Source organism: Danio aesculapii, chromosome 4 (genome assembly GCF_903798145.1).
Source record: "Danio aesculapii chromosome 4, fDanAes4.1, whole genome shotgun sequence".
Lineage (NCBI taxonomy): Eukaryota > Metazoa > Chordata > Actinopteri > Cypriniformes > Danionidae > Danio > Danio aesculapii.
Window position 1 is genome coordinate 15254251 of NC_079438.1, and position 21268 is coordinate 15275518.

Here is a 21268-nt window from a genome sequence, read left to right on the forward strand (position 1 = left end):
TGGTCTATGGCATATACGTATGTTTTTTGCAGCTATTTTCGCTGAGTATTACAATACAATTTTGCCATAAACATCCTTTAAGACGCTGAGAGGTGCAAGTAAGAAACCTTAGACAGAAGCAGTTGCCTCTCTCAAAACAGTGAAACTATGAGGATGGGATTTAAACCAGAACTTACAGAGTACAAAATACTAACCTAAGCACTCGGCCACCTCGTCACGTGTAAGCACAGCGTTGTGCTAGAGAAAGGATTAACTTTTGGGACTCGAATGGATGTTCTTACAGAAAAGATGAAGATAAAGGTTGTCATAAGGAGCTTTATCAGTAGCTCTGATCAGTGCCCCAGAGTTAGGGCTGATTTATACCTCGGCGTCAAGCTCACGCATATGCTACGGCGCAGCCTACACGTAGTTGCATAGCACCTCGCTGTGGCCGTCGGCGACATTGACGCGCACCTCTCAAAAAATGTAACGCGTACGCGTAGCTCTGAGATTGGTCGACTTGGTAGCGCTGACGAGTGTGGGCGGAGGTGAGAGCCTCACGAGCGTGAAGTGTGGAGTCCCATGAAAAAAAAAAAAAGTGTGGAGTCCCATGAAGGAGCTCCGCATGGAGACTGTTGTTTTGTGTTTACCTTTTAATTAAAGTTGTTGCACGTCCACTGGTTCCTGCCTCAAAATGAGCGAATTTGAGCCACATGCACATTAAGAAAGCGTTCAGAAAAAAACAAAACACCAGCGAAGAAACTCAACACAGAGAAACATAAACACCTACTGCCAGCTAGCGTTTCGGAAGTGTATTGCAGAGCAACAGAAACAGTGCGCAGAAGTATAAGTGCACGGCTACGCGCAAGGCTTGCGCCGTGGATCACGCTGATCACTTGACACAGAAGTATAAACCAGGCTTTATTGTTCAACATTAACTGCGACATGTTTCTTCTGGTTTTGTTGGAGAGGAAACTAGACAGAAATGCCCTGAGTCTAAAACGGCAGCATCGCTGACCTGGATTTCTGTCAAAATATGGTTTCAGTGCCCTTGCATTCTTCATTACTTACCCCAATCCCTGTACAGCCCAATAAACACATCCCATCTCATCCCTTTTCTCTGCCGTTCAGCGTTGTGACTCCGCCCCCTTTACCAGATTACCCACAATTCTCTTCTCCCAGATTCACATAAGTAGTGTATACTTTTCTTTTAAGTAAAAATGAAACAATGTATAAGTAATTATTTTTGGACAAATCAATACCCTGTTCTGCTGACACAGCATGCACTCATTGATGCCAGAGGGCTGATTGCTGGCAGTTTTAAAGTTTGATGCCACCTTGTTCGTTGCATGTCCAGATTGGTACACAGAAGAGTTCATAGCTGTACAGCTATTCTTTTGCAGAGGCAATATCGTAGCCTATGAGGTCTATCCGAGGCGTGATCATTGCTGGTTGAAAACTTTACCCAATACCTCGCTGAGATGACTTGAAATACAGTCAGCTCTGGGCAATTTTTGTCAGCCTTTTAGTAGGCTAATGTTCTGTTGAAAAGGATAGCTGTGCTTCTGTTTCATTAACATGTTGAAACTTTCGTTGAGCTCCTAAACATGCAGCAGGCTGGATTAACCTGTACCATAACATTCTTCAGAATGCAAGCAGAGTGCGTGTAAGAAACCTTCCATGGAAGCACCAGGCTCTCTAAAATGCAAAAGCAATTGAACGACGAGAATGGGATTTGAACCCACACAGGCGGAGCACAGTGGATTTGCCGTCCATCCCTGCCGGAGGCTGGATTAACTTTTACCATAACATCCTTCAAAACGCTAGGAGGTTGCGAGTAAAACACCTTCCACGGAAGCACCGGGCTCTCTCAAACACCAGAGCAAATGAGCGACGAGGATGGGATTCAAACCCACACATGCAGTGCAAAATGGATTAGAAGTGCATCACCTTAACTACTCAGCCACCTCATCAGCAGAATCAATTAGCAGTCCATCGCCTTAACCACTCAGCCACCTTGTCACATATGTTCTCGCTTTCCTGATGAAGGCTGGACTGTATATGTATGTTTTTGCAACTATTTTGCAAAAATATTCGGTAAGATGACATTCAATTTTGCCATAACATGCTTCGAAGCACGAAGATGGTGCGAGTAAGATAACTTCCCCGGAAGCACCGGGCTCCCTTAAATGAACGACGAGGATGGGATTCGAACCCATGCATGCAGAGCACAATGGATTAGCAGTCCATCGCCTTAACCACTCGGCCACCTCGTCATGCATGTAGCCACTTTCCTGATGGGGGCTGGACTTTGGCATATATGTATGTATTTGCAGCTACTTTCGATACAGATGACATTAAATTTTGCAGCAACATCCTACAAGATGCTAAGAGGGCAGGAGTAATACACCTTCCACTGAATTACCGGGATCTCTCAAATGCCAGAACATTTGAGCGATGAGGATGGGATTTGAACCCACGGGTGCAGAGCACAATGGATTAGCAGTCCATCGCCTTAACCACTCGGTCACATACGTTGCCACTTTACTGATGGAGGCTGGACTGTGGCACATATGTGTACGTGTATGTTTTTGCAACTATTTTCGTTAAGATGACACTCAATTTTGCCATAACATGCTTCGAAGCACGAAGAGGGTGCAAGTAAGTTACCTTCCACGTAAACACCGGGCTCTCTTAAACGAATGACCAGGCTGGAATTCAACTCACACATGCAAAGCAAAACGGATTAGCAGTCCATCGCCTTGACCACTCAGCCACCTCACCACGCATATAGGTGCTCTCCTAATGGAGACTGGTCTATGGCATATACGTATGTTTTTGCAGCTATTTTCGCTGAGTATTACATACAATTTTGCCATAAACATCCTTTAAGACGCTGAGAGGTGCAAGTAAGAAACCTTAGACAGAAGCAGTTGCCTCTCTCAAAAAAGTGAAACTATGAGGATGGGATTTAAACCAGAACTTGCAGAGTACAACATACTAACCTAAGCACTCGGCCACCTCGTCACGTGTAAGCACAGCGTTGTGCTAGAGAAAGGATAACCTTTTGGGACTCGAATGGATGTTCTTACAGAAAAGATGAAGATAAAGGTTGTCATAAGGAGCTTTATCAGTAGCTCTGATCAGTGCCCCAGAGTTAGGGCTGATTTATACCTCGGCGTCAAGCTCACGCATATGCTACGGCGCAGCCTACACGTAGTTGCATAGCACCTCGCTGTGGCCGTCGGCACCTCTCAAAAAATGTAACGCGTACGCGTAGCTCTGAGATTGGTCGACTTGGTAGCGCTGACGAGTGTGGGCGGAGGTGAGAGCCTCACGAGCGTGAAGTGTGGAGTCCCATGAAAAAAAAAAAAAAAGTGTGGAGTCCCATGAAGGAGCTCCGCATGGAGACTGTTGTTTTCTGTTTACCTTTTAATTAAAGTTGTTGCACGTCCACTGGTTCCTGCCTCAAAATGAGCGAATTTGAGCCACATGCACATTAAGGAAGCGTTCAGAAAAAAACAAAACACCAGCGAAGAAACTCAACACAGAGAAACATAAACACCTACTGCCAGCTAGCGTTTCGGAAGTGTATTGCAGAGCAACAGAAACAGTGCGCAGAAGTATAAGTGCACGGCTACGCGCAAGGCTTGCGCCGTGGATCACGCTGATCACTTGACACAGAAGTATAAACCAGGCTTTATTGTTCAACATTAACTGCGACATGTTTCTTCTGGTTTTGTTGGAGAGAAACTAGACAGAATGCCTGAGTCTAAAAACGGCAGCATCGCTGACCTTGGATTTCTGTCAAAATATGGTTTCAGTGCCCTTGCATTCTTCATTACCTTACCCCAATCCCTGTACAGCCCAATAAACACATCCCAATCTCATCCCTTTTCTCTGCCGTTCAGCGTTGTGACTCCGCCCCCTTTACCAGATTACCCACAATTCTCTTCTCCCAGATTCACATAAGTAGTGTATACTTTTCTTTTAAGTAAAAATGAAACAATGTATAAGTAATTATTTTTGGACAAATCAATACCCTGTTCTGCTGACACAGCATGCACTCATTGATGCCAGAGGGCTGATTGCTGGCAGTTTAAAGTTTGATGCCACCTTGTCGTTGCATGTCCAGATTGGTACACAGAAGAGTTCATAGCTGTTACAGCTATTCTTTCGCAGAGGCAATATTGTAGCCTATGAGGTCTATCCGAGGCGTGATCATTGCTGGTTGAAAACTTTACCCAATACCTCGCTGAGATGACTTGAAATACAGTCAGCTCTGGCAATTTTTGTCAGCCTTTTAGTAGGCTTAATGTTCTGTTGAAAAGGATAGCTGTGTTTCTGTTTCATTAACATGTTGCAACTTTCGTTGAGCTCCTAAACATGCAGCAGGCTGGATTTACCTGTACCATAACATTCTTCAGAATGCAAGCAGAGTGCGTGTAAGAAACCTTCCATGGAAGCACCAGGCTCTCTAAAATGCAAAAGCAATTGAACGACGAGAATGGGATTTGAACCCACACAGGCGGAGCACAGTGGATTTGCCGTCCATCCCTGCCGGAGGCTGGATTAACTTTTACCATAACATCCTTCAAAACGCTAGGAGGGTGCGAGTAAAACACCTTCCACGGAAGCACCGGGCTCTCTCAAACACCAGAGCAAATGAGCGACGAGGATGGGATTCAAACCCACACATGCAGTGCAAAATGGATTAGAAGTGCATCACCTTAACTACTCGGCCACCTCATCAGCAGAATCAATTAGCAGTCCATCGCCTTAACCACTCAGCCACCTTGTCACATATGTTCTCGCTTTCCTGATGGAGGCTGGACTGTGGCACATATGTGTATATGTATGTTTTTGCAACTATTTTGCAAAAATATTCGGTAAGATGACATTCAATTTTGCCATAACATGCTTCGAAGCACGAAGATGGTGCGAGTAAGATAACTTCCCCGGAAGCACCGGGCTCCCTTAAATGAACGACGAGGATGGGATTCGAACCCATGCATGCAGAGCACAATGGATTAGCAGTCCATCGCCTTAACCACTCGGCCACCTCGTCATGCATGTAGCCACTTTCCTGATGGGGGCTGGACTTTGGCATATATGTATGTATTTGCAGCTACTTTCGATACAGATGACATTAAATTTTGCAGCAACATCCTACAAGATGCTAAGAGGGCAGGAGTAATACACCTTCCACTGAATTACCGGGATCTCTCAAATGCCAGAACATTTGAGCGATGAGGATGGGATTCGAACCCACGGGTGCAGAGCACATCAAGATGGCGCCGCGGATGGCCGCTTCGGCGGGGGGCTCTCCAGTGTTTGCACTGTTTTTGTTAGTCTGTCCTGTTTTATGTTTGTCAAACACGATCAGTTACACCAGGGACGAGCTGCTGAACATTCGGCAGTGCACACCAACTAATCAAGAACTGGATTTTGATTTTTGTGGCGTTTTGCGGAACATTGTAGTCGGCGGAGCAGCCGCATTGTGGAAACGCTACAAGACGCGCAAGCGTGGGAAGCGAGCCGGCGCGCTCGTCAGGCTAAGACAGCGCGGCTTCAGAACGGCGCTGCCCAGCATTCACCTGGCGAATCTCCGCTCTCTTCCTAACAAATGGACGAACTATTTCTGCTCACATGCAAAAACAAGAACTTTAACAACTCTGCTGTCCTGTGTTTCACGGAAACCTGGCTAAACGAAGCCATTCCGGACAGCGCATTAAACCTACCGGACTTTCAGCTGTACAGAGCAGATCGCGATACTGAGTCAACGGGCAAAACGCGCGGTGGTGGGACATGCTTTTACATCAACAGAAGGTGGTGTACGGATGTAACTGTGTTAAAGAAGATGTGCTGTCCTGATGTGGAAGTGCTTTTCATTAACTGTAAGCCGTTTTATTCACCAAGAGAGTTTTCCTCGTTCATTCTCGTCTGTGTTTACATTCCACCGCAAGCACACGTGAGTACTGCACTGCAACAGCTGGCTGATCTGATCACAGAGACAGAACAACAACACCCGGACTCTGCTTTTATCATACTTGGGGACTTTAATCAGGCAAAACTCACACATGAGCTGCCTAAATTCAAACAGCACATTACATGCCCCACCAGAGGCAATAAAATTTTGGACCATTGCTACACCACAATAAAGGATGCATATCGCTCCGTAGCCAGAGCAGCTCTAGGACTCTCCGATCACTGCCTGGTTCATCTTATACCAACTTACAGGCAAAAACTTAAAACTACTAAGCCAGTATTAAGGACTGTCAAGAGATGGACCAACGACACAGAGCAGGTCTTACAAGCCTGTTTTGAATGCACTGACTGGGATGTTTTTGAAGCTGCAGCCACAGATCTGGACGAGCTCACAGAGACTGTAACATCATACATCAGTTTCTGTGAGGAGTTATGCATCCCTACCAGGACCTACTTGTCATTTAACAATGATAAACCATGGTTCACACCAAAACTCAGACAGCTTCGTCAGGCCAAAGAGGATGCTTACAGGAGTGGTGACAGGATCCTGTACAATCGGGCCAGGAACACATTGACAAAGGAGATTGGTGTGGCTAAGAAAAGCTATGCCAAAAAGCTGCAAAACCAGTTTTCAGCTAACGACCCTGCATCAGTGTGGAGAGGCTTAAAAGATTTCACTAATTACAAGACACCGTCCCCCAGTATCAACAGCAATAAACATATTGCAAACGAGCTGAATATGTTCTACTGTAGGTTTGACACCTATGACCAGACACCTCACACCCACCCGGACCATCTCCCTACACAGCCATCAACACCACATCAACACAGCCCGGACCATCGCCCTACACGGCCATCAATACCACATCAACACAGCCCGGACCATCTCCCTACACAGCCATCAACACCACATCAACACAGCCCGGACCATCGCCCTACACAGCCATCAACACCTCCAGCCATCTTCCTCTCCCCCCCTGCTCTTCAGATCAGTGAGGAAAATGTGCGTCAGATCTTCAGTAAACAGAAGAGAAGGAAAGCACCAGGGCCAGATGGTGTCTCACCAGCCTGTCTGAGAACCTGCGCTGACCAGCTGGCTCCCATTTTCTCCCATATCTTCAATAGATCACTGGAACAGCGCAAAGTTCCATCCTGCTTTAAGCGCTCCACCATCATCCCAATCCCAAAGAAGCCAAAGATCACAGGACTCAATGACTACAGACCTGTGGCCTTAACATCTGTGGCCATGAAGTCATTCGAAAGACTGGTGCTAGCATATCTGAAGGACATCACTGGACCCCTGCTGGACCCCCTGCAGTTCGCCTATAGAGCAAACCGGTCTGTGGATGATGCAGTCAACATGGGACTGCATTATACCCTACAACATCTGGACAAACCAGGGAACTACGCAAGGATTCTGTTTGTGGACTTCAGTTCTGCCTTTAACACCATCGTCCCATCACTGCTTGAGTACAAACTGGCCCAGCTCTCTGTTCCTAGCTCTGTCTGTCAATGGATCACCAGCTTTCTGACAGATAGACAGCAGCTAGTCAGAATGGGCAAAATCACATCCGACAGCCGCACCATCAGCACTGGTGCCCCCCAGGGATGTGTTCTTTCTCCACTGCTCTTCTCCTTGTACACCAACGACTGCACTGCAAAAGACCCCTCCATCAAACTCATTAAGTTTGCAGACGACACTACTGTTATCGGCCTCATCCAGAACGGTGACGAGTCTGCATATAGACAGGAGGTGGAGCGGCTGGCGTTATGGTGCAGATACAACAACCTGGAGCTGAACACGCTCAAAACAGTGGAGATGATAGTGGACTTCAGGAGAAACCCCCCTGCACTCCCCCCACTCACCATCATGAACAGCACTGTGGCTGCAGTAGAGTCATTCAGGTTCCTGGGCACCACCATCTCTCAGGATCTGAAGTGGGACACTCATATAGACTCTATTGTGAAGAAAGCCCAGCAGAGACTGTACTTCCTTCGTCAGCTGAGGAAGTTCAACCTGCCACAGGAGCTGCTCGTACAGTTCTACTCAGCTGTCATCCAATCCATCCTCTGCACTTCAATCACCGTCTGGTTCGGCTCAGCTGCCAAAACTGACCTCCGTAGACTACAGCGAATAGTCCGGACTGCTGAACGAATCACTGGCACTACCCTTCCTACACTTCAAGAACTGTACTCTTCCAGAGTGAGTAAAAGGGCTCGCAAAATCACTCTGGACGCCTCACACCCAGCACACCACCTGTTCGAACTGTTACCGTCTGGTCGGCGCTTCAGAGCACCGAGCACAAAAACAGCCAGACACAGGAAAAGTTTCTTTCCTCAGGCTGTCTACCTTATGAACAGTTAAATATTCCCCTACTGTGCAATAAATATGTGCAATACTTTCTCATACGCACTTGTACACAGCACCTTATATCAATATACAATGCAATACTTTCTACATTCGCACTTGTACACAGCACCTTGTAACCTGTATATTTATAACAATCTGTACATACAACTCAACATCCAGGTTTCTTCACTAACCGCATCTGTTTAATGTTCATCATTTTTTATTATTATTATTTTATTTTTTCAGATTTATTTTGTGTTGTCACTTGTCACTTTATGTACACTGGAAGCTTCTGTAGCCAAAACAAATTCCTTGTGTGTGTGAAGCACACTTGGCAATAAAACCGATTCTGATTCTGATTCTGATTCTGATTAGCAGTCCATCGCCTTAACCACTCGGTCACATACGTTGCCACTTTACTGATGGAGGCTGGACTGTGGCACATATGTGTACGTGTATGTTTTTGCAACTATTTTCGTTAAGATGACACTCAATTTTGCCATAACATGCTTCGAAGCACGAAGAGGGTGCAAGTAAGTTACCTTCCACGTAAACACCGGGCTCTCTTAAACGAATGACCAGGCTGGAATTCAACTCACACATGCAAAGCAAAACGGATTAGCAGTCCATCGCCTTGACCACTCAGCCACCTCACCACGCATATAGGTGCTCTCCTAATGGAGACTGGTCTATGGCATATACGTATGTTTTTGCAGCTATTTTCGCTGAGTATTACATACAATTTTGCCATAAACATCCTTTAAGACGCTGAGAGGTGCAAGTAAGAAACCTTAGACAGAAGCAGTTGCCTCTCTCAAAAAAGTGAAACTATGAGGATGGGATTTAAACCAGAACTTGCAGAGTACAACATACTAACCTAAGCACTCGGCCACCTCGTCACGTGTAAGCACAGCGTTGTGCTAGAGAAAGGATAACCTTTTGGGACTCGAATGGATGTTCTTACAGAAAAGATGAAGATAAAGGTTGTCATAAGGAGCTTTATCAGTAGCTCTGATCAGTGCCCCAGAGTTAGGGCTGATTTATACCTCGGCGTCAAGCTCACGCATATGCTACGGCGCAGCCTACACGTAGTTGCATAGCACCTCGCTGTGGCCGTCGGCACCTCTCAAAAAATGTAACGCGTACGCGTAGCTCTGAGATTGGTCGACTTGGTAGCGCTGACGAGTGTGGGCGGAGGTGAGAGCCTCACGAGCGTGAAGTGTGGAGTCCCATGAAAAAAAAAAAAAAGTGTGGAGTCCCATGAAGGAGCTCCGCATGGAGACTGTTGTTTTCTGTTTACCTTTTAATTAAAGTTGTTGCACGTCCACTGGTTCCTGCCTCAAAATGAGCGAATTTGAGCCACATGCACATTAAGGAAGCGTTCAGAAAAAAACAAAACACCAGCGAAGAAACTCAACACAGAGAAACATAAACACCTACTGCCAGCTAGCGTTTCGGAAGTGTATTGCAGAGCAACAGAAACAGTGCGCAGAAGTATAAGTGCACGGCTACGCGCAAGGCTTGCGCCGTGGATCACGCTGATCACTTGACACAGAAGTATAAACCAGGCTTTATTGTTCAACATTAACTGCGACATGTTTCTTCTGGTTTTGTTGGAGAGAAACTAGACAGAATGCCTGAGTCTAAAAACGGCAGCATCGCTGACCTTGGATTTCTGTCAAAATATGGTTTCAGTGCCCTTGCATTCTTCATTACCTTACCCCAATCCCTGTACAGCCCAATAAACACATCCCAATCTCATCCCTTTTCTCTGCCGTTCAGCGTTGTGACTCCGCCCCCTTTACCAGATTACCCACAATTCTCTTCTCCCAGATTCACATAAGTAGTGTATACTTTTCTTTTAAGTAAAAATGAAACAATGTATAAGTAATTATTTTTGGACAAATCAATACCCTGTTCTGCTGACACAGCATGCACTCATTGATGCCAGAGGGCTGATTGCTGGCAGTTTAAAGTTTGATGCCACCTTGTCGTTGCATGTCCAGATTGGTACACAGAAGAGTTCATAGCTGTTACAGCTATTCTTTCGCAGAGGCAATATTGTAGCCTATGAGGTCTATCCGAGGCGTGATCATTGCTGGTTGAAAACTTTACCCAATACCTCGCTGAGATGACTTGAAATACAGTCAGCTCTGGCAATTTTTGTCAGCCTTTTAGTAGGCTTAATGTTCTGTTGAAAAGGATAGCTGTGTTTCTGTTTCATTAACATGTTGCAACTTTCGTTGAGTTCCTAAACATGCAGCAGGCTGGATTTACCTGTACCATAACATTCTTCAGAATGCAAGCAGAGTGCGTGTAAGAAACCTTCCATGGAAGCACCAGGCTCTCTAAAATGCAAAAGCAATTGAACGACGAGAATGGGATTTGAACCCACACAGGCGGAGCACAGTGGATTTGCCGTCCATCCCTGCCGGAGGCTGGATTAACTTTTACCATAACATCCTTCAAAACGCTAGGAGGGTGCGAGTAAAACACCTTCCACGGAAGCACCGGGCTCTCTCAAACACCAGAGCAAATGAGCGACGAGGATGGGATTCAAACCCACACATGCAGTGCAAAATGGATTAGAAGTGCATCACCTTAACTACTCGGCCACCTCATCAGCAGAATCAATTAGCAGTCCATCGCCTTAACCACTCAGCCACCTTGTCACATATGTTCTCGCTTTCCTGATGGAGGCTGGACTGTGGCACATATGTGTATATGTATGTTTTTGCAACTATTTTGCAAAAATATTCGGTAAGATGACATTCAATTTTGCCATAACATGCTTCGAAGCACGAAGATGGTGCGAGTAAGATAACTTCCCCGGAAGCACCGGGCTCCCTTAAATGAACGACGAGGATGGGATTCGAACCCATGCATGCAGAGCACAATGGATTAGCAGTCCATCGCCTTAACCACTCGGCCACCTCGTCATGCATGTAGCCACTTTCCTGATGGGGGCTGGACTTTGGCATATATGTATGTATTTGCAGCTACTTTCGATACAGATGACATTAAATTTTGCAGCAACATCCTACAAGATGCTAAGAGGGCAGGAGTAATACACCTTCCACTGAATTACCGGGATCTCTCAAATGCCAGAACATTTGAGCGATGAGGATGGGATTCGAACCCACGGGTGCAGAGCACATCAAGATGGCGCCGCGGATGGCCGCTTCGGCGGGGGGCTCTCCAGTGTTTGCACTGTTTTTGTTAGTCTGTCCTGTTTTATGTTTGTCAAACACGATCAGTTACACCAGGGACGAGCTGCTGAACATTCGGCAGTGCACACCAACTAATCAAGAACTGGATTTTGATTTTTGTGGCGTTTTGCGGAACATTGTAGTCGGCGGAGCAGCCGCATTGTGGAAACGCTACAAGACGCGCAAGCGTGGGAAGCGAGCCGGCGCGCTCGTCAGGCTAAGACAGCGCGGCTTCAGAACGGCGCTGCCCAGCATTCACCTGGCGAATCTCCGCTCTCTTCCTAACAAAATGGACGAACTATTTCTGCTCACATGCAAAAACAAGAACTTTAACAACTCTGCTGTCCTGTGTTTCACGGAAACCTGGCTAAACGAAGCCATTCCGGACAGCGCATTAAACCTACCGGACTTTCAGCTGTACAGAGCAGATCGCGATACTGAGTCAACGGGCAAAACGCGCGGTGGTGGGACATGCTTTTACATCAACAGAAGGTGGTGTACGGATGTAACTGTGTTAAAGAAGATGTGCTGTCCTGATGTGGAAGTGCTTTTCATTAACTGTAAGCCGTTTTATTCACCAAGAGAGTTTTCCTCGTTCATTCTCGTCTGTGTTTACATTCCACCGCAAGCACACGTGAGTACTGCACTGCAACAGCTGGCTGATCTGATCACAGAGACAGAACAACAACACCCGGACTCTGCTTTTATCATACTTGGGGACTTTAATCAGGCAAAACTCACACATGAGCTGCCTAAATTCAAACAGCACATTACATGCCCCACCAGAGGCAATAAAATTTTGGACCATTGCTACACCACAATAAAGGATGCATATCGCTCCGTCGCCAGAGCAGCTCTAGGACTCTCCGATCACTGCCTGGTTCATCTTATACCAACTTACAGGCAAAAACTTAAAACTACTAAGCCAGTATTAAGGACTGTCAAGAGATGGACCAACGACACAGAGCAGGTCTTACAAGCCTGTTTTGAATGCACTGACTGGGATGTTTTTGAAGCTGCAGCCACAGATCTGGACGAGCTCACAGAGACTGTAACATCATACATCAGTTTCTGTGAGGAGTTATGCATCCCTACCAGGACCTACTTGTCATTTAACAATGATAAACCATGGTTCACACCAAAACTCAGACAGCTTCGTCAGGCCAAAGAGGATGCTTACAGGAGTGGTGACAGGATCCTGTACAATCGGGCCAGGAACACATTGACAAAGGAGATTGGTGTGGCTAAGAAAAGCTATGCCAAAAAGCTGCAAAACCAGTTTTCAGCTAACGACCCTGCATCAGTGTGGAGAGGCTTAAAAGATTTCACTAATTACAAGACACCGTCCCCCAGTATCAACAGCAATAAACATATTGCAAACGAGCTGAATATGTTCTACTGTAGGTTTGACACCTATGACCAGACACCTCACACCCACCCGGACCATCTCCCTACACAGCCATCAACACCACATCAACACAGCCCGGACCATCGCCCTACACGGCCATCAATACCACATCAACACAGCCCGGACCATCTCCCTACACAGCCATCAACACCACATCAACACAGCCCGGACCATCGCCCTACACAGCCATCAACACCTCCAGCCATCTTCCTCTCCCCCCCTGCTCTTCAGATCAGTGAGGAAAATGTGCGTCAGATCTTCAGTAAACAGAAGAGAAGGAAAGCACCAGGGCCAGATGGTGTCTCACCAGCCTGTCTGAGAACCTGCGCTGACCAGCTGGCTCCCATTTTCTCCCATATCTTCAATAGATCACTGGAACAGCGCAAAGTTCCATCCTGCTTTAAGCGCTCCACCATCATCCCAATCCCAAAGAAGCCAAAGATCACAGGACTCAATGACTACAGACCTGTGGCCTTAACATCTGTGGCCATGAAGTCATTCGAAAGACTGGTGCTAGCATATCTGAAGGACATCACTGGACCCCTGCTGGACCCCCTGCAGTTCGCCTATAGAGCAAACCGGTCTGTGGATGATGCAGTCAACATGGGACTGCATTATACCCTACAACATCTGGACAAACCAGGGAACTACGCAAGGATTCTGTTTGTGGACTTCAGTTCTGCCTTTAACACCATCGTCCCATCACTGCTTGAGTACAAACTGGCCCAGCTCTCTGTTCCTAGCTCTGTCTGTCAATGGTTCACCAGCTTTCTGACAGATAGACAGCAGCTAGTCAGAATGGGCAAAATCACATCCGACAGCCGCACCATCAGCACTGGTGCCCCCCAGGGATGTGTTCTTTCTCCACTGCTCTTCTCCTTGTACACCAACGACTGCACTGCAAAAGACCCCTCCATCAAACTCATTAAGTTTGCAGACGACACTACTGTTATCGGCCTCATCCAGAACGGTGACGAGTCTGCATACAGACAGGAGGTGGAGCGGCTGGCGTTATGGTGCAGATACAACAACCTGGAGCTGAACACGCTCAAAACAGTGGAGATGATAGTGGACTTCAGGAGAAACCCCCCTGCACTCCCCCCACTCACCATCATGAACAGCACTGTGGCTGCAGTAGAGTCATTCAGGTTCCTGGGCACCACCATCTCTCAGGATCTGAAGTGGGACACTCATATAGACTCTATTGTGAAGAAAGCCCAGCAGAGACTGTACTTCCTTCGTCAGCTGAGGAAGTTCAACCTGCCACAGGAGCTGCTCGTACAGTTCTACTCAGCTGTCATCCAATCCATCCTCTGCACTTCAATCACCGTCTGGTTCGGCTCAGCTGCCAAAACTGACCTCCGTAGACTACAGCGAATAGTCCGGACTGCTGAACGAATCACTGGCACTACCCTTCCTACACTTCAAGAACTGTACTCTTCCAGAGTGAGTAAAAGGGCTCGCAAAATCACTCTGGACGCCTCACACCCAGCACACTACCTGTTCGAACTGTTACCGTCTGGTCGGCGCTTCAGAGCACCGAGCACAAAAACAGCCAGACACAGGAAAAGTTTCTTTCCTCAGGCTGTCTACCTTATGAACAGTTAAATATTCCCCTACTGTGCAATAAATATGTGCAATACTTTCTCATACGCACTTGTACACAGCACCTTATATCAATATACAATGCAATACTTTCTACATTCGCACTTGTACACAGCACCTTGTAACCTGTATATTTATAACAATCTGTACATACAACTCAACATCCAGGTTTCTTCACTAACCGCATCTGTTTAATGTTCATCATTTTTTATTATTATTATTTTATTTTTTCAGATTTATTTTGTGTTGTCACTTGTCACTTTATGTACACTGGAAGCTTCTGTAGCCAAAACAAATTCCTTGTGTGTGTGAAGCACACTTGGCAATAAAACCGATTCTGATTCTGATTCTGATTCTGATTAGCAGTCCATCGCCTTAACCACTCGGTCACATATGTTGCCACTTTACTGATGGAGGCTGGACTGTGGCACATATGTGTACGTGTATGTTTTTGCAACTATTTTCGTTAAGATGACACTTAATTTTGCCATAACATGCTTCGAAGCACGAAGAGGGTGCAAGTACGTTACCTTCCACGTAAACACCGGGCTCTCTTAAACGAATGACCAGGCTGGAATTCAACTCACACATGCAAAGCAAAACGGATTAGCAGTCCATCGCCTTGACCACTCAGCCACCTCGCCACGCATATAGGTGCTCTCCTAATGGAGACTGGTCTATGGCATATACGTATGTTTTTGCAGCTATTTTCGCTGAGTATTACATACAATTTTGCCATAAACATCCTTTAAGACGCTGAGAGGTGCAAGTAAGAAACCTTAGACAGAAGCAGTTGCCTCTCTCAAAACAGTGAAACTATGAGGATGGGATTTAAACCAGAACTTGCAGTGTACAACATACTAACCTAAGCACTCGGCCACCTCGTCACGTGTAAGCACAGCGTTGTGCTAGAGAAAGGATTAACTTTTGGGACTCGAATGGATGTTCTTACAGAAAAGATGAAGATAAAGGTTGTCATAAAGAGCTTTATCAGTAGCTCTGATCAGTGCCCCAGAGTTAGGGCTGATTTATACCTCGGCGTCAAGCTCACGCATATGCTACGGCGCAGCCTACACGTAGTTGCATAGCACCTCGCTGTGGCCGTCGGCACCTCTCAAAAAATGTAACGCGTACGCGTAGCTCTGAGATTGGTCGACTTGGTAGCGCTGACGAGTGTGGGCGGAGGTGAGAGCCTCACGAGCGTGAAGTGTGGAGTCCCATGAAAAAAAAAAAAAAGTGTGGAGTCCCATGAAGGAGCTCCGCATGGAGACTGTTGTTTTGTGTTTACCTTTTAATTAAAGTTGTTGCACGTCCACTGGTTCCTGCCTCAAAATGAGCGAATTTGAGCCACATGCACATTAAGGAAGCGTTCAGAAAAAAACAAAACACCAGCGAAGAAACTCAACACAGAGAAACATAAACACCTACTGCCAGCTAGCGTTTCGGAAGTGTATTGCAGAGCAACAGAAACAGTGCGCAGAAGTATAAGTGCACGGCTACGCGCAAGGCTTGCGCCGTGGATCACGCTGATCACTTGACACAGAAGTATAAACCAGGCTTTATTGTTCAACATTAACTGCGACATGTTTCTTCTGGTTTTGTTGGAGAGAAACTAGACAGAATGCCTGAGTCTAAAAACGGCAGCATCGCTGACCTTGGATTTCTGTCAAAATATGGTTTCAGTGCCCTTGCATTCTTCATTACCTTACCCCAATCCCTGTACAGCCCAATAAACACATCCCAATCTCATCCCTTTTCTCTGCCGTTCAGCGTTGTGACTCCGCCCCCTTTACCAGATTACCCACAATTCTCTTCTCCCAGATTCACATAAGTAGTGTATACTTTTCTTTTAAGTAAAAATGAAACAATGTATAAGTAATTATTTTTGGACAAATCAATACCCTGTTCTGCTGACACAGCATGCACTCATTGATGCCAGAGGGCTGATTGCTGGCAGTTTAAAGTTTGATGCCACCTTGTCGTTGTATGTCCAGATTGGTACACAGAAGAGTTCATAGCTGTTACAGCTATTCTTTTGCAGAGGCAATATCGTAGCCTATGAGGTCTATCCGAGGCGTGATCATTGCTGGTTGAAAACTTTACCCAATACCTCGCTGAGATGACTTGAAATACAGTCAGCTCTGGCAATTTTTGTCAGCCTTTTAGTAAGCTTAATGTTCTGTTGAAAAGGATAGCTGTGCTTCTGTTTCATTAACATGTTGCAACTTTCGTTGAGCTCCTAAACATGCAGCAGGCTGGATTAACCTGTACCATAACATTCTTCAGAATGCAAGCAGAGTGCGTGTAAGAAACCTTCCATGGAAGCACCAGGCTCTCTAAAATGCAAAAGCAATTGAACGAGGAGAATGGGATTTGAACCCACACAGGCGGAGCACAGTGGATTTGCTGTCCATCCCTGCCGGAGGCTGGATTAACTTTTACCATAACATCCTTCAAAACGCTAGGAGGGTGCGAGTAAAAGACCTTCCACGGAAGCACCTGGCTCTCTCAAACACCAGAGCAAATGAGCGACGAGGATGGGATTCAAACCCACACATGCAGTGCAAAATGGATTAGAAGTGCATCACCTTAACTACTCAGCCACCTCATCAGCAGAATCAATTAGCAGTCCATCGCCTTAACCACTCAGCCACCTTGTCACATATGTTCTCGCTTTCCTGATGGAGGCTGGACTGTGGCACATATGTATGTTTTTGCAACTATTTTGCAAAAATATTCGGTAAGATGACATTCAATTTTGCCATAACATGCTTCGAAGCACGAAGATGGTGCGAGTAAGATAACTTCCCCGGAAGCACCGGGCTCCCTTAAATGAACGACGAGGATGGGATTCGAACCCATGCATGCAGAGCACAATGGATTAGCAGTCCATCGCCTTAACCACTCGGCCACCTCGTCATGCATGTAGCCACTTTCCTGATGGGGGCTGGACTTTGGCATATATGTATGTATTTGCAGCTACTTTCGATACAGATGACATTAAATTTTGCAGCAACATCCTTCAAAACGCTAAGAGGGCATGAGTAACACCTTCCACTGAATTACCGGGATCTCTCAAATGCCAGAGCATTTTAGCGATGAGGATGGGATTTGAACCCACGCGTGCAGAGCACAATGGATTAGCTGTCCATCGCCTTAACCACTCAGCCACCTCGCCACTTTACTGATGGAGGCTGGACTGTGGCACATATGTGTACGTGTATGTTTTTGCAACTATTTTCGTGAAGATGACACTCAATTTTGGCATAACATGCTTCGAAGCACAAAGAGGGTGCAAGTAAGTTACACTGTAAAAAAAATTCTGTAAAATTTCCGGAAAAATACTGGCAGCTATGGTTGCCAGAATTTTTCTGTAAAATTGTTTTTACAGAAACATGTTGTATTTTTAACAAGAGTAAATTGTATTCATTAACTGATGCAATGATCATTTACAAACCTTTGAGTTAATTATTTATATTCGCAGAAAGCAACTACGTTTTAATTTTAATTAAAGTCAACATTTTAAATGTCTAAGTAATATATATGAGCATATTGAAAACCATCGTACATCAGTTCACTACAAAAACTTTTTTAAATAAAGTCATTAAATGCATTATTGTGTTCATGTGTAACTGTAATTAACTAACAGACTTTCACTGCATTAGTAACTACAGTTACCTTTAAACAAAAGATGCAAGCATAACATCAGATTCAACATCTTGGACTTGCACACAGATGCTACTATCCTCCACAATGGTGATACAAAAATGTTTTACAGTATTTTGCTGTTGTTTTTCCTGATTTTACAAAAAAATACTGGCAGCTGTGGTTGCCTGTAATCTACTGTTTTTAACATTTTACAGTCGTAAATTCAATCTACAGAATTTTTCTGTTAAAAATACATTCCACAGTCTGTATTTTTCATCGAACAAATTTAACCCCTAAAATCGCAGAGCAAAATCCACACTAGTGTCCTCACTACAGAGGGTTGAACACTCAGACAGTGATGTTAATGAGATAAATACGTGTCTAATTAAAGGAGGATTAATAATTATTGATGAACACGTGTTAACAAGCAGAATCACTGAAGGAAAGAACAACAAGACCAAATAACACAAATTACAGCCAAAATCAAAGATGAAATCAACTGAGAATAAAACTCTAAATAAAAATAATAATTCATAAAAATAATTACACAATAAAAATTTCTGTCGTTCATTTGAAGTCACCATGATGGAGGACAGAGTCTGTTTTAGTCGGGATCTTCAACTTCTTGATTCAAAATAGGTTTTACTTAGGTTGCAATAATTAATAGTGATAATCACGCTAATTGCATAACATGAAAAGCTTAAACATACATAAAATTAAGTGTGATGAGATTAACTATCTTATCAATGTCACCCATGCATTCTTGTTGAATATCATCTGTAGTGTGAGAATTGAATACAATACATAACTGAAACCACTGAGACTTCAGCAATCAATGACAGATTAACAGGTCTAAATACACCAGCCATTATGAGAACGTTTGAACTATGGCAGAACTTGAAAACACAGATGTCAACAATTAGTCTTTGAATATCAATAATGGTGACTAACAAAAAATAAAAAATATTTATTTACACCCCAAATATTGAAACATTACACCCCAAAAACAAAATAAATTAAAGAAAGAAATGTTAAGAGCATAACGCTGCATAATTTATTCATGCTGCAATGCATGCTGGGAGTTTTTTTGTGCTATGCTGGCACCCAGCATGCATGGCAGCATGAATGAATTATGCAGGTTTTTTTTCAGCAACCATGGTTGAGTTGCTAAAGCGCTCTAGGTTTTCTGAATGAAACTCTACTGATTAATTTCATTATAATGGTTTGTTGACCCTTCTGGAAGCTGTACTACATCACATAAATTAATTACAATTAATTCCGACATTTTGTTGTGACTTATTAAAATCAATTCTGTAATAAGTACTTAAAAGATTTCATGTCTGGTCTTGCTATAACTGGTGAGTTTCAGAAATCAGTTATAACAGCCAGAAAAACATTTTTCAGAAATCTAAATGTTTAAGAGCTCAACTAATGCAGCCTCTGATCTCCATGATGGTGAGGTCAAATCAAACATTTTCAATAAAAATATAAACCTCTGTTAATTAACAAATATTCTTGCAGATATGAGAGAATTGAAGTCAAACTGTAATCAGTGAAGCTGCTAATGCTGTTATTTAATAGTTGTTTAATCCTCTGTTTTAATTCAGTTGGTTTGGTATGTGGCGGTGTCTGTAGTTTTATTTCTGGTTGTGTGCTGCAGGTGTTCATCAATTCACTTATTTGTGGTCGTTCACTCTGTCTAGTGGACTAAACTAATTGACTAATTTAGGGACTAGTGTATGAGGGTTTGTGGTGGGATTTCAGACACTCTGATTAGTTTCTCGAAAACAAAGGTTAGATCTGTTACAGTTATTTTCTGTATTTTGCACTGAAATGAGCTGTTAGTCATTTAACAGGTTTTCACTGTAGATTGTACAGATTTTTACTGTTAAAATCACAGACATTTTTTACAGTGTATATATAAATAACTTCTAATAAATCTGATTTTCCTCTACTCAGGATGGACAGTGGTTGTGGACTGATGGATCTGGGTTTAGTTATATCAACTGGTGCTCAGGAGAGCCTAGTAAGGGGAACAAGAACTGCTTGGAGATCAGTTGGACATGTGAGTGGGAGTGTTTGGTCATTTTAGTGGTCTAACTTCACACAGTAACTTGAAATGCTTCATCTTGTCAAAGGATTAAAGTTGATATTATACATATACAAACATGCATGATCACAGCTGATCTAAGTTTCTTTTTCTTTCTTCCCAACATCAAAGCGTTGCTGGAACAATCAAGGCTGTTCGACCTCGATGGGCTATTTGTGTGCTAAAAAACTGTGATTGAATGCAGTCATCCTGTTACAGTTTTCCTGTACTTCTCACTTTTCCAGTGTCTTTACAATGTTGTTGTATATGTATGACTTCACTTGAATCCTAATACATTATCTTCATCACACCTCCAATCAATAAAAGCTAACTTATTTGTACATGCTGTGGTAAATGTGTGTTGTATTAGAATCTGTTGGATTCTAAGCAGTGGTGGCTGGTGAGAAATGTTCTTTGTGTGTCTGTGGTTTATATATATATAATATATTAAATATTAAAATATTAAATATATATAAATATATAAAAAATAGATTTATATATATATATATATATATATATATATATATATATATATATATATATATATATATATTAAAGCAATGAGTTTCTAAAAAAAAAATTATGTTTAAACAACTTTTATACCTAAGGTATTTTAGAGCTCTGATCCCTAATCGAGTACATTTTAATATTAAATCACCCTTTTACATGAACAAATACGCAATTTGATTTCTTAAATGATATTTAATAAACAGATTTATTTAAAAATGGTTAAAACTGTTCAAAATTGTTTATTACGATGACCAAAAGAGCGTAACATGCTGCAATTTAAGAAAACGTGCAATTACAAAAACACCAGCAAATTAAGAAAAGATCTTCATCAGTTTGACAGCACATGTACTGCAAATTGTCCCAACGTAAACACATTTTTAAACATGCTGTATTTTCACACAATGCAAAAAATGTGTTGCATTTTCTCACAGTGCAGTTATATTACAAAAACTTGTTACATTTTCTCACAACACAATGCAAAT

General features: G+C 43.8%; 7 non-coding genes and 1 pseudogene across 7 annotated transcripts; 4 read left to right on the forward strand and 4 right to left on the reverse strand.

The window, feature by feature from the left end:
* Positions 1-1370: 1370 nt before the first annotated feature.
* LOC130224205 (U4 spliceosomal RNA) lies at positions 1371-1512 on the forward strand. The gene has a single exon (XR_008837273.1). It is a non-coding gene; the product is annotated as a U4 spliceosomal RNA (small nuclear RNA).
* A 661-nt stretch (positions 1513-2173) lies between these two features.
* Positions 2174-2255, reverse strand: trnas-gcu (transfer RNA serine (anticodon GCU)). Its single transcript has one exon. It is a non-coding gene; the product is annotated as a tRNA-Ser (tRNA).
* Positions 2256-4149: 1894 nt separating this feature from the next.
* On the forward strand, positions 4150-4290 carry LOC130224164 (U4 spliceosomal RNA). Its single transcript, XR_008837237.1, has one exon. It is a non-coding gene; the product is annotated as a U4 spliceosomal RNA (small nuclear RNA).
* A 675-nt stretch (positions 4291-4965) lies between these two features.
* trnas-gcu (transfer RNA serine (anticodon GCU)) lies at positions 4966-5047 on the reverse strand. The gene has a single exon. It is a non-coding gene; the product is annotated as a tRNA-Ser (tRNA).
* A 5311-nt stretch (positions 5048-10358) lies between these two features.
* LOC130224166 (U4 spliceosomal RNA) lies at positions 10359-10499 on the forward strand. Its single transcript, XR_008837238.1, has one exon. It is a non-coding gene; the product is annotated as a U4 spliceosomal RNA (small nuclear RNA).
* Positions 10500-11174: 675 nt separating this feature from the next.
* trnas-gcu (transfer RNA serine (anticodon GCU)) lies at positions 11175-11256 on the reverse strand. The gene has a single exon. It is a non-coding gene; the product is annotated as a tRNA-Ser (tRNA).
* Positions 11257-16568: 5312 nt separating this feature from the next.
* Positions 16569-16730, forward strand: LOC130224181 (U4 spliceosomal RNA; annotated as a pseudogene).
* Positions 16731-17376: 646 nt separating this feature from the next.
* trnas-gcu (transfer RNA serine (anticodon GCU)) lies at positions 17377-17458 on the reverse strand. Its single transcript has one exon. It is a non-coding gene; the product is annotated as a tRNA-Ser (tRNA).
* Between the last annotated feature and the right edge of the window lie 3810 nt (positions 17459-21268).